Below are 12,990 nucleotides of genomic sequence, written 5' to 3' on the forward strand. Positions count from 1 at the left end.
CCGACCCTGGGTTCTGTTCGGTTAATCAAGTATCCTAATTGACCGGTTAACCGAACCATTCTCATCCCTAACTTTGATACCAACTGATATAGAGAGGGATTGAAAGAAAGAAATAATAAAGGTTTTACTCTAAATCAATAAAGAAATTCTAGTTAAATTTGAAGGAGTTGAAAACCCCCAAAATTTTCAATCTAGAACTTGAAGTAATTACAAAATCCCTAATTTTGGCTAAAGAACCATAACTCTCAAGACATAAACATGAAATTTGATTGAGATCGTAAAAAGGTTTTTCTACAATTTAGAATGAGGCGAAATTATACCCATTTAACCCTAAAGGGTAAAATTACCTCAAAACCCAACTAATTAAAGATAAGGAAATACAAATGAAAAGATTAAAAAGGTCAACATGCAAAGAAATAGCTTTAAAATCCAGAATTCCTCTAATTGTAACAGATGACTCGCCTCGCACTCGATTTGAGTGTGTTAAAGTCCGAAAACACAAAAGATGAGCTCTACGGCATAGCTTTCCATAGCAACCTGAATCTCATCAATTCGAACTCGTATGGAGAAGTTATGTGTAGAATAGAAAAGTGTCTTGAAACTAGCAATGAACAATCTATTTTTTCTCTTTATTGTGAGTCAACATCTGTTTTGCCTCTGTTGACTTATTTTCTATCCTTCGATGCTTCAGTTTGTGTGCGTTTTTCTCTTTTTCCTTAAATTGACGCGTTCGTCAATTTTTCTATTTATATGATGTATAACATCAAATGCAACTAGAATATTTTCGGTTATAGAATGACTAGAGACAAAAAGAGATTGATATTGATAAATAATCTTGGAAAAAATATGCCCGAAACCTTTGCCAAAACTCTAGAAATAATTTTATAGGTCACATTGTATAAAGAGATGGAACAAAGATCCCTCATAGAGATATGGTTGGCGCATTTCGATATCAAGACAATACTTGTGTCATTCAAAGTAGTTGGAAAAATTGCCATGTTGCCATGTTGGTAGAGTTACAAAAGGAATGGGTGGGATAAGGACTAATCCTTTTATCCCCGTTTATGTTGATGAAATAAGAAAAATTGTCGAGATTCGTGTCCTCGTGGAATTCTCATTTCCCATTACTTACACTCTAAATAACATTTTTCTCTAATGTAATTTAAAATTTTATCATATAATACAATTAGGTGATATGATGTATAAAACATTATACAAAAAAAATGCACAATCATAATTCAAATATACATCAATCTCTCAATTATAAAAATAAATAAAATATCCAAATATTAAAATAAATAAATAAATATCTATATAAAATACAAATTGTCTAAACAAATTTTTTTTTTTTGAAAAAAAGAGCTGGATCAAATCCATCTGGCCCATGCGCCTTATCTGACCCAAGTACCCAGCTAAATTACAAAATACTAACAGCCCCATTAGTTAATTTATTTGTCAAATATTAAAACATTACTCGTAAAAAGTTCATCAAAAAAAAAAAAAAAAAAAAAAACATTACTCGTAAAATATCAAAATATTAATTATTATTTTTTTTGAAATAACTTGAAAATGAAGAACCACATGATACATTTTTAGCTAAATACATAATTAATACTTAAAGTTTGAGGATTTAAAGATTGAGTTTTGATTCATTTCACTAAATAATTTATTAGTCACCACCTTTTTACGTAACAAGCTATTTTGTCTCCTTATTTTAAAAAACACATTTTAAGATCCGTATTTTTTGTCAATATTAACGTTTTAGTTATTTTGTCTATTTTTTTTCTTTAGATTTTCGAACATATCTTAACTTTCAGGATAACCATAGTGTAATAAAAAAATGACTAAGTTACTTTACTATTATCTGTCTGTTTGTTTATTCCAAATATAACTGTTAAAAATCTAAAAAAAATAGACAAAATGATCAAAGCGTTGATAATGATAAAGGATATGGATTTTATAATATAATACCTTTTTTGAATTTAGCACGAGCGGAAACGACTTATCTTGTTCGTGGATCAATAGATCTACGTGGTTGCAACAAAACAAAGGATTTACATCCGAATATTCAGAATGGCTTAAATGATAATGAGTGGATTGCAGATGCATTTCTACGGATTTGGATTTATGAGAAGTATATTTTTTCTTGTTCTTTTATGTTTTTAATACATTTTATGGTTATTTATGCTCTTTGTAGTCATTTTAGTGCCTTTATGGATCTTGTAAGGTTTTCATACCTTATGTTTGTTTGTTGTACTTGGTGTTTGTTCATCTATTGAAGATACAACTATTTCCATAAAAAAAAATCGCTAAGTCTTCGTGCATGTGAAAATTAAATATCAATATGACTTAATTAAAAAAACTTATAAAAACCTATGAGCTTAAATATAATTTTAATAATTAAAAACGAGCATGACTTAGAGATGAATTTATTATAAGTTTGTTAATATAGGATATTTGTATATGACATCATTTAATATAATTAATTTTAATCATATTTTGATTTTTAAAAAAAATTAATCATAATTTTTTTATTAGTCCCTTTTATGTATTAGTTTGGAAGTGAATTCCAAATTCAATTAATTCAAATTGTATTATTTAAACTAAAAACCACAAAGTCATGTTCATGAATAGTTTATTTTTTGTTTCAATTTATATAATTGTTTGACATGTATCTGGAATGACCAAACCGTTAGATCCACACTTATTAAATCTAAGTCTTACGATGTTTTGAATCTTCATCATAAAATTCTAATAAGTCTAGATGTAATGGTGAATAACCAAATTTATTTGTTCATTCAATGTAAACACTATTATTAACATATATGCATTCAAAACTTAGAAAAAAAAAAAAACTTAATTACTTATTATCGTCTAAAAATAATAACAGGTTAAGTAAATAATTGTCAAAACGCGTAATTAAACTTCTAAACATTTAAGGTTTTAAGTATTAAACTCCGGATTTTTAATTTCCGCACACATTAAACTCTCCAATAAAGGTTTAGGTAACAAAGCCGTTAATGAGAGGATCAATACATGTATGAAAATTAATGCTCGAGAACTTAATGTAAAAAAATAAATAGTAGTTGAATCCTTAGAACTTTGAAAGTTAAAAAAATTAATTATACCTTTACCTATAATTTTTTAGACATTTTCTACCATCAGTGACAGATCTATGATTCAGTAAAATGAGGTGCTTTTTGAGTGTTTTTATATTAACGAAATTAAAGTCTCGATAGTTTCCATAAAATTTTCGACGTTTTTCAACGACCATCGAATGCTCGAGCCCCTAATTCCGTCACTACCTACAATTGTATGCTGACGATAACAGACTAAAGCTTCAACTTCTACCAGCATCCGAATTGAAACAAAAACTTGCGCTCATCTGGCGTGATACTTTGATTATTAAACTACTTGGAAAAGATTGAAACGGTAACAACATGATCAAATATCATGTAGTTATTATCGGCTCTATTCCAAATCTAAAGTTTTGGGTTGCACGGTTTTAAAATATGTATGTATGTATTAGATTTCCACCTCACTATTAAGCTCCAATCACCCTCTCTCCATTTCCGATGTGACATTGAGTTTATTCCTCCCTCCATCACCATCCTTTAGGGCCGCTCGCTCAAGCCTTCTACCCTAGTGTGCCACCCACTACAGACCGGGTCATTACAAGCCCGCCAGCTTTCACTCGGTTCGTTTCCAAACCATACATCGTACGTGAAGAGTCGACTCTTATATCAATTATAACAACCTGGTCTAATACCATGTAGATATTGTCTGCTTTGGGCCAAATCCAACACCTTGGACCGCAAGATTTTAAAATATGTCTACATATATTAGATTTCCACTTTACTAATAAGCATCGGTCACTCTGTCTCCATTTTCAATGTGAGATTCAGTTTATTGTCACCCCATCGCCACCCCTTAGGGACAGTCCTTGCTCAGACCTTCTATCCCGATGCCACCCACTCCGTATCGGGTCATTATTGGAACTCTAGAAACCTAAAGGCAATAGATATCATGGATTTTGGACGTGGATTTCATTTGCCAGTTTTAGCAATCTAGAGGATAAACATTGTTTAATGAAAGAAGGCCTTTGGATTGTGTAAGGAAACTATTTAACGGTTCACACTTGGACTCCTGATTTTTACCCTTCTAAAATGGTGGTGGATTCTACCATGGATTGAGTCTGTTTCCTTGAGCTTCGGGTGCAATATTACGATGAAGACATTCTCGTTGCATTAGGAAATACTGTATGTTTGGAAAAACTGTTAGAGTTGATAAGAAAACAACTTCAGTTTTACATGTACGTTTGTTAGGGTTTGTGTGGAAATCAATCTCTCTGTCCCTTTGCTGCCTCAGTTTTGGATTGAAGGTGGGATGTATTACAAATAATGATAGAGCAATAGTAGACAGTGCTTGAAACTATTGGCACAACCGTGAGAAAAAACTTTACTCAGAATCGATTTTATAGTATTTTTATTCAGGAATGACTTCATGATCTTTTCAATGAGTCAGATCTATGTGATGATTCTGTTTTTTCATGTAGGAAAAACATGATAACACCCATATGGGAAGATAAACGGCAACCACTCATTTATGGAGACATATCATAATCATCAATAAATGGAGAAAGAACAAAAAATTACTAACAAAGAAGAATCTAACAAATCTATCATAGTGAATCAACCAAAAATTTATTCAATAAAGATAAAGCAAATAAAAAGTTTATTTTCCAGCTAAAAGCTCGAAGAGAATCTCAAAACTTTGGGGGAGTGTGTGGAGGGCTATACCTGTTCTTAATTTGGGTATTAGGTGGAAAGTGAGAGACGGAGAAACTATAAAGGTTTGGAAGGACCCTTGGGTAAATTGCATTAATAACTTTATGGTCCAACCTGTTGGTCCCTTATAACGTGACAAGTTAGTTCCAAGGGGGGGGGATATGAACTATTTAAAATTTTGTCCGTTAAGGCTGACTTCTTTTCTTATGAAAAGGTTTACACAGTGTCACTAAGTAGATTCAAGACACAAGCTTAGTCAACTTGTGACTAAGTCTGCTTCTTTACTTGAGTCAGGAAATAGCACTTAGAGTCTATTCCTGAACTCAGCTTCTTAGTAAACTTAACTCAGCGTGAGTTCTTTACTTAGTCAGTTTTCATAGCAAGCAATATATATTAAAGGATTTTAAGGGTTAGAAAGATATTACTCAGCAGACTTATCCTGGTTCGGCCTCTCCGCCTACGTCCAGTCCCCGGAACTCGTTCTGAGCTTTTTGAATTCTCTACTGAGCTCTTTAAAGGTAGAGCACGAAACCTTTTACAAATAGAAGCTGAGTATAACAAGAGTACCTTCCTCTATACCTCTACTCACTCCTATATCTACGCTGAGTACTATAGCCGAGTACTCAGCCTCTCCTTTCTATTCTTCTAGAAATGATAAAGTGTTTGTCCTAAACAACGATTGCTAAAACACTTTAGATGATTGGAAATCACTCTAGACTTTTACACAATAATATGGAAATTGGTGTAAGGTGTTTGCTTTGCTTTTCTCACAAAATCTTCGAGTATGAATTTGATCAACGTTTCGACTACTTGAAGTTCTACATCGATTGAAGCAAATGGATGGCCTTTATATAGTGACACTTGAGGCACCTGGTCATTTCGAATTTCGAAATAACCGTTGGAGGGAAACGGCTTCCTGTCGTTGTCACTCTGGGCGTGCCCAGCGTCGTTGGCCAATAGGATTTACTCATCTTCTGTCTTCGTCAGTCTTCGGCAGAATGTTTCAACATTTAAGGAAAAGTCCACGGGACAGCTTTCTGTGCCTTCTGAATTTTTCCCAAAGTAGAAATACTTTGTCTAGAAGTTGAACATTGTCTGCCGCTGTCCAGACTGCTTTGTCGTCCAATTCAGCAGCTTCTACTTGAAGCTTTTGCCACGAAGACTTCTCGATCCTTCTCTTGCTGAGTTGTCGTTTTAGTTGATACGGCCTTGTTTTGAATTCTTGGGCCGAATGGACTTGATCTGTTGACTTGGGCTTGACTTCCACTTTATGGGTCTTTGGGCTTTTTAATCTCAATGTCTTATACACAATTAAACTCAACATTGAACAAACACATTAGTGTAATAAATCAGAGCATTTAAATTTAATGTGTTAGAATATTTTTATCATTACTTCAATAATTTTGTCAAATCAAAATCATGTGGAAAGGTGTTTCAACACAACCGACTATAGGGGGGGTAGTGAGATGGTAGTGGCAGAGTTGTTTATCCCAAATACGAAGATATGGGATAGAAGGAAAGTGTTGAGCTGTATGGGTAATAACGAAGCCGAGGCTGTATTCAAAATTATTCCCCCGGCACGGTCAATAGAGGATCGGTTGATTTGGAATTACACACGGAACGGACAGTACTCTAGTAAATCAGGCTATCAGGCTTTAATGGAGGCAGAGAGGACCATCTCGAGTCTTCCGGGGTGGACTAAGCTTTGGGCCCTGTTTCTGCCGCCAAATATTAAGTCTTTTCTGTGGAAAGTGGTATCAGGCTGTCTGGCGACTAGAAACCACCTTACATCTCGTCGGATTCCAATTCCGATCACTATCTGTTTTGCCACAATGACGTTGAACATGATTATCACCTGTTTGTAGGTTGCGTCTATGCACAAGAGTGTTGGAATTTGATGGGAATTGATTTGGACCTCTTTCAGTTCGAATATCTGTCTGATTCAATTTTGCAGGTTTGCTCAGTGGGATCCCCGGACGTCCCCAGCCATGTTACTCTCACAATGTGGACCATATGGAACCAGCGGAACCTGCTGATTTGGGAGCAGAAATTCTTGCTGCCCGAACCAGCAATGGAAGCAGCACGACGGTTCCTCGAAGACTGGCGAGTACAGTAGCGCCCGAAAATGACGAGCAGAAGCACCTAGTGTTCGGTTCAGATAAAATGGCAACAGCCTGCGGTGGGTCGTGTGAAGTGTAATTCGGATGGTGCGGTATTTCAGGAGGGGAACACGTGTGGTTCGGGGGCTGTGCTATGAAGTTCAGATGGGTCGTTTATGGCGTGTCAAAGTAAACTCTTCCCGTTTACAGCAGACCCGAGGTTAGTTGAAGCAATTGCTCTTCGAGAAGCTATGAACTGGTCACTCTCGCTTAATTGTATAAATATTGATTTTGAGTGTAATGCATTAGAAGTGGTAGCTAAGGTAAATTCCTCACTCGAGGATTTATCCGACTTTGGCAACATTATAGATGATTGTTCGTTGATTTTGAGAAATAGACATGATTACAAAGTGTCTTTTATTCCTCGACTAGTGAACGGGGTGTCACATGTCGTTGAATAATATGCACTTTCCAATGCTAGTAAGTTTCTTTCATTTGATATTCCGGATTGGTTACTAGAAGCGTTTTGTAAGGATTCTTATTCAATTAATTAAATTCATTCTTTGATTAAAAAAAAAAAAAGTTTTTGAGAGCTAGGATTATAACTCAACTAGAGAGAACTTAAATTTCTAACTACTATAATCTCTTACCAAAAGAGAAATGAAGAAAAGCAATGATTATTCACATAAGAACACCATTTATTAATATTAATAAAAACGGCATTTACATTAGATTTCATTGAGCAAGACTCATGCTTGATTCCAGTGGTCAACACCGCCATTGGATTAGATTTCATTGACCCCCTTAATTTTATATTATTAGAGAAAATAAATATAATATAATATGAAATATATTTTAGGGTTAATTATAAGTAGATATCTAGTAGTTTTGTCGATTTGCATATGAGTATCTGTGGTATTTCTTTTGCAACCCCAATATGTGGTTTGCAAAATTTTGTATTTGGATTCACATTGTCAGAATTGGGTCCGATAACGACCTCAAAATAAAACATTTCAAGAGTTAAATAATATTTTAAGCAACTTTAATTCTTCAACTTTTTAGATTTGATATCATTTATGTATTGTTTTTTTTATGAGAGAGAAAGTTAATGCTTAGAGAGATAAAACTTCATAAATGATGATTTTGAAAAATTAAAAATATGGTTTCTTATTAAATATGATACTAAACAATTTTAATTCTTAAAAATTTTCATTTTGAAGTCGTTATCGGCCAAATTTGACAAAGTAAAAAAATACTAAGTTTTACAAACCAGAATGTTACGTTTGTAAAAAAAAAAACAATAACACATATACCCATCTGCAAATTGATAAACCACGTATATCTACTTATAATTAACCCAATGTTTTATTTTAATACACAGTAGCCATTGAAAACACAAGTTTTAGTTTTAGTAATTTGCTTGGGATTGAAGCAAAGGCAGACAGCACACTCTCAAATGATAGGGTTAGGGAGGTGAGAAGTAGTAATTACTAGTGATTAGTGACAGCACTTATCCCTAATTATATATTGCTTAAAACCTAAGCGATAAGTTAAGATTGATCAATACCCTAAATTAATCACATTTTATAACTCACTTAATGCATGTCTAATTGAGTTTACAATCATAATAACAACTATGTAATAAACCCTTTAGGAAAACATCTTCAACCATGTGCTCTTTTTTTTTTTTAATACATTAAACTTCTTAATCTTAAATTAAACACATTAAGTTTTGATCTATTATAACCAACCAATGGTTCCTTCCTGGGATGGATGCAAAATGAAGTTTGAGCATTCACTGATCGTATGAAAATACTGGAAAACTCTGTAAAAAAAAAAAATGTGAACTACCCTTGAAATTTTTGGACAACAACCTTAAAAATGTGTTTTTTATTACACAAGAAGGCTAAACGCCTAACAAAACAAGAGAAGAGAAAGGAAGAAAAGTTAAGATTGAGTGATACGACTCAATCATACATTTATCTTCAAACAAAATATGAGAATTTTGAGGTTTAGAGACCATTAATAGATAAAGTTTAAATTGAGAAAAAAAAGTAAAGAAATTATGAAAATTGTGTAGCATGACACCTCATAAAAAAGATACGTCACGGAAGTTTGATAAAAGATTTAGAGATTATGAAAATTATGTAGCATGATACCTTATATAAAAGATGATGTGGAAATTTAAAAGATTTAGAAAGTTCAACTTTTATATATGTATATACTATCTTTTTTTGTTTTTTTTTAATCCCATAAGTTTCACTGTTCTTTTTCCACTCTTTTACTACATTTCTTACACATGAGAAATTTCACCGTACTCTATGAGTAATATTTCCGACTAATAAAAATCGTTTTAAATACCACTATATAAACATGATTGGTGGAGGGAAAAAAAATATGTGTTATAAATTCATTGGTCGGGAGTATTACTCCAAGAGTACTCTAAAATCTTTCATTTCACATCTATTCTCACTTGTAAAATTCTATTTTAGTTTTTATTTTACTTTTCAATTTTTTTTCTATATATTTAATTTTTTTAATTTTTTTATCCCTAAATTAATTTCACTTTTGATCTTTATACTTATAATTTATTAATTTTACTTTTGATCCTTGTACTTATAATTTTTTACTTCTTTCTAAAATTTTAACCAAATTTTACTTTTAATTTTCATTTTGATCCTTTTATTATTTATTTTTATTTTATATTAATTCACTTTTGATCTTTGTACGTATTTATTTTTACTTTTTTACCTTCAAAAATTATTTTGACCAAATTTTTTTATCTTATCATATTATTTAGTTTTAATATTTATTTTTAATTATTTTAAAATGATTATTTTATTTTTACATATATATTTATGAATTTTCTTTGATTAATTTTATTTCAGTTTCACCGATTTTATATTTTAATAGTTGAAGTAATTGATTTTAATTCATATAGTTACATATGATTAATTTATTAATCCAGAACATGTATGTATAAAAATTCTTGTTAGAAACAGTTCACAACTCTGGTTTATTATCTCATTTGAACTAAACAATTACAAAGGGAATCAGATGTATATCATTTCATTTCTGAAACCGAAACAAACAGATAACAAAATTTAGGGTCATCCCATTCATTTCTCCTTTCTGGATTACTTTATGTTACTCTTGCATGAACCAAACGTCCCCGTAATATGTAAACTTAAAAGGTGAAGGCTTTATAATAGTAATAAGGTATCCAAATAACTTCAAGGTTTTTAGAGAATGAAGTCTCAACGTATAAAATAGTACAATTTTAATCTCAATGTTCATCAAATAGTATAATTTTAGTCCCAATGCTTAACAAATTTCACAATTTAAAAGTCTTACTAATAGAAATTGATAGATTAGATAACCGCGCGACTATCCCTTTCACTCGTAGGTGGCATGTCATTCTTCCGCCCTAATTCACATTTTCTTTGGAGTTGACAACACAATCATGTCGAAGACACGGGTTCGATTCCCGTAAGGGATAGGTACTCATTCTCGGCCGCTTTCAGTTAGTGTTCATTGCTAAGTGATCGCTCGCTATCTGGCTAAAAAAGGTGGTTGTGCCAATTTGTGTTAATTAGTAAAACTTTTGATTGAGCCATTTATAAACATTGAGATTAAAATTATAGTGTTTCATATACTGAGTCTAAATTAACTCTTTTTCAAAACCTTGAAGCTATTTTATTACATTATCCCCGGATAATATAATAAAAAATTTCTCAACCCTTTCTCACACATGTTAGTATAGTGTAATTTTTTATATATAGGGCAAATTTAACCCTAACATATGAAATGGTGTAAATTTATCCTTAACTTCCAACCAAGATCAATTTTAGCCAACTGCTATCGAAAATTTGAAAAGACTGGTTTGACTGTTATTTAACTATCATATCGGACTTTCTAAACAAGTTTGTGGATCAATTGAATCAGTTTCCTACATTTTTGTTGTTCTTTTTCTAACTATATTAATAACACGGTAAATATTTTAGACAGTTTGATAAAAAAAATTGATTAACTTATATGTAGCAAATTTAGTTTTTAGCATTTTAACTAGGGGTGAGCATGGTCCGGTTCGGTCCAAAAACCGAACCAAACCGAATTGGACCGAACCAAATTACCTCTATTTTTTTAAGACCAAACCAAACCAAATTATAATTCGGTTTGGTCTGGACCGAACTGAATTATTTCGGTCCGGTTCGGTTTGGTTCATGTTTGGACCAAACAAAGCACTAGAAATCTACAACTACTCGTGTCTTGACTAACTAAATAATTATATAAAGACCATAATCATATAATTAGCTTTTCTTTTGTATATATAATTAGTTGACAGAAAAAAACATATTTAATTGTTTTTTCTTTTCTATATATAATTAGTTAATTAATTTAAAACCTTAAAACTAAAAGTAGTATATATTGTATTTTGGTTTGGTTTTATTTGGTTTTGTTCGGTTTTGGACCAGATCAAACCAAACCGGACCGAAAACCAAACTAGCTTAAAAATTAGGACCGAACCAAACCAAATTATAATTCGGTCCGGTTTGGTCCGGTTTTTTCGGTCTTTGGGTTTTCGGTTCGGTTCTGCTCACCCCTAATTTTAACATCATTTTTGTAATTTTGTTAGTAATACACTAAATATCCTAGACATAGTGGATATTTGGAAGATCTGAAATGACAGTTAAATACCAATCAAATTAGTTTTTTCTAATTTTCAATAATATAGGGTTAAAATTAATTTTGCTTGAAAATATTAATAAATTTTTATCATTTTATACGTAAGATTAAATCTGCACTTTTCTTAAAACGTTAAGATTATATTTGTCTTTTATCAACACAGAGCTCATAATTGTTTTTCTAAGTACTATTCCTCCAAAAAGAATTTAAGAACCGGACATGTGATGGCTGAGAACATGTGTGGAATAATGTTAACACTTAAAAATGTCTGGCCAAAAGAGGCAGTACTATTTCACACTGCAAAAACGTGTAATCTTCAAATTTACCAAAATGTAACTAAAAATGTTTATAGTGCCACAATTTCCCAATAAAACAACATAATTGTGTAACCCAACTATCATATTTTCCATTTCTTTCATCAACCCATTATCACAATCATCTCAATTTTTAACAAGTACTATTATTAGTGATAAAAGGACGGCCCGGTGTACTACACGTCCCTACTAAGTGAGTGTGTGGAGAGGGATTCCACCATAAGAGTGTATTAGGGGCAAGTCTTTCCCTACCAATTTTTTTAACAATAAAAGACCACTCATAAGACTCGAACATGTGACCTCTAGGTCATATGATAACAACGTTTACCATTACGCCGAGACTCACCTTCTAAGTACTCTTATTAGTGATAAGTACAAAAAAAAAATCATTGTAATTTGCTTAATTTACAATTAAGTTTTTGTAGTACTTTTTTTTACAAAACGAGAACCGAAGTCCTCCATGTTAAGAAATCATATAAGGGTTATCAAATTTGGAGAAATATTGTATATGAACACCAAGATTGGTGATGAACGTTTACGTAGAATGAGAAGGGAAAAGTAGAATTGATTATTTCCAAATTGAAAAGTTAACATACCTCCTTCTCTCTTTATCTATGTATACCCTTCCTATCTATTCATCAAAGTAGTCGTTACACTATGTAAAGTTTGGACTTTTCCTACTGATATGGTAATTAATGACTTTTGGGTCTAACAAGTTAAGGCCCGAGCCCATTAAACGACCAAATATCAGCCCATCTCACTTATAGGGCTCTTTTCAGAAAGATGGATTAGCAAGACACAGGAGAAGTTTTGAATTCCAAGAGATACGCTCAACTCTGCTTTATTGCGGAATTATAGGGTCCAAAGCCTATAAGGAGCTGGCACGTTAAGTGATTGCCTATAAATAGCACAGAAATGAGAGATACATGTATGTAACTAATATTCACTTCTCTAAGACACATCACTGACTTAAGCATCAGAGAGAGTTTGCCGGACTGCGACCCCTATCTGACTGTGTTTTGTGTTCTCAGGTCACTAGAAGTAGTTTCTCAAGCAGATTCTGATATTCTAATAATGTATTTTGCTTAATTAATCTCTATTACC

This window comes from Euphorbia lathyris, chromosome 7 (genome assembly GCF_963576675.1).
Source record: "Euphorbia lathyris chromosome 7, ddEupLath1.1, whole genome shotgun sequence".
Taxonomy (NCBI): Eukaryota; Viridiplantae; Streptophyta; class Magnoliopsida; order Malpighiales; family Euphorbiaceae; genus Euphorbia; species Euphorbia lathyris.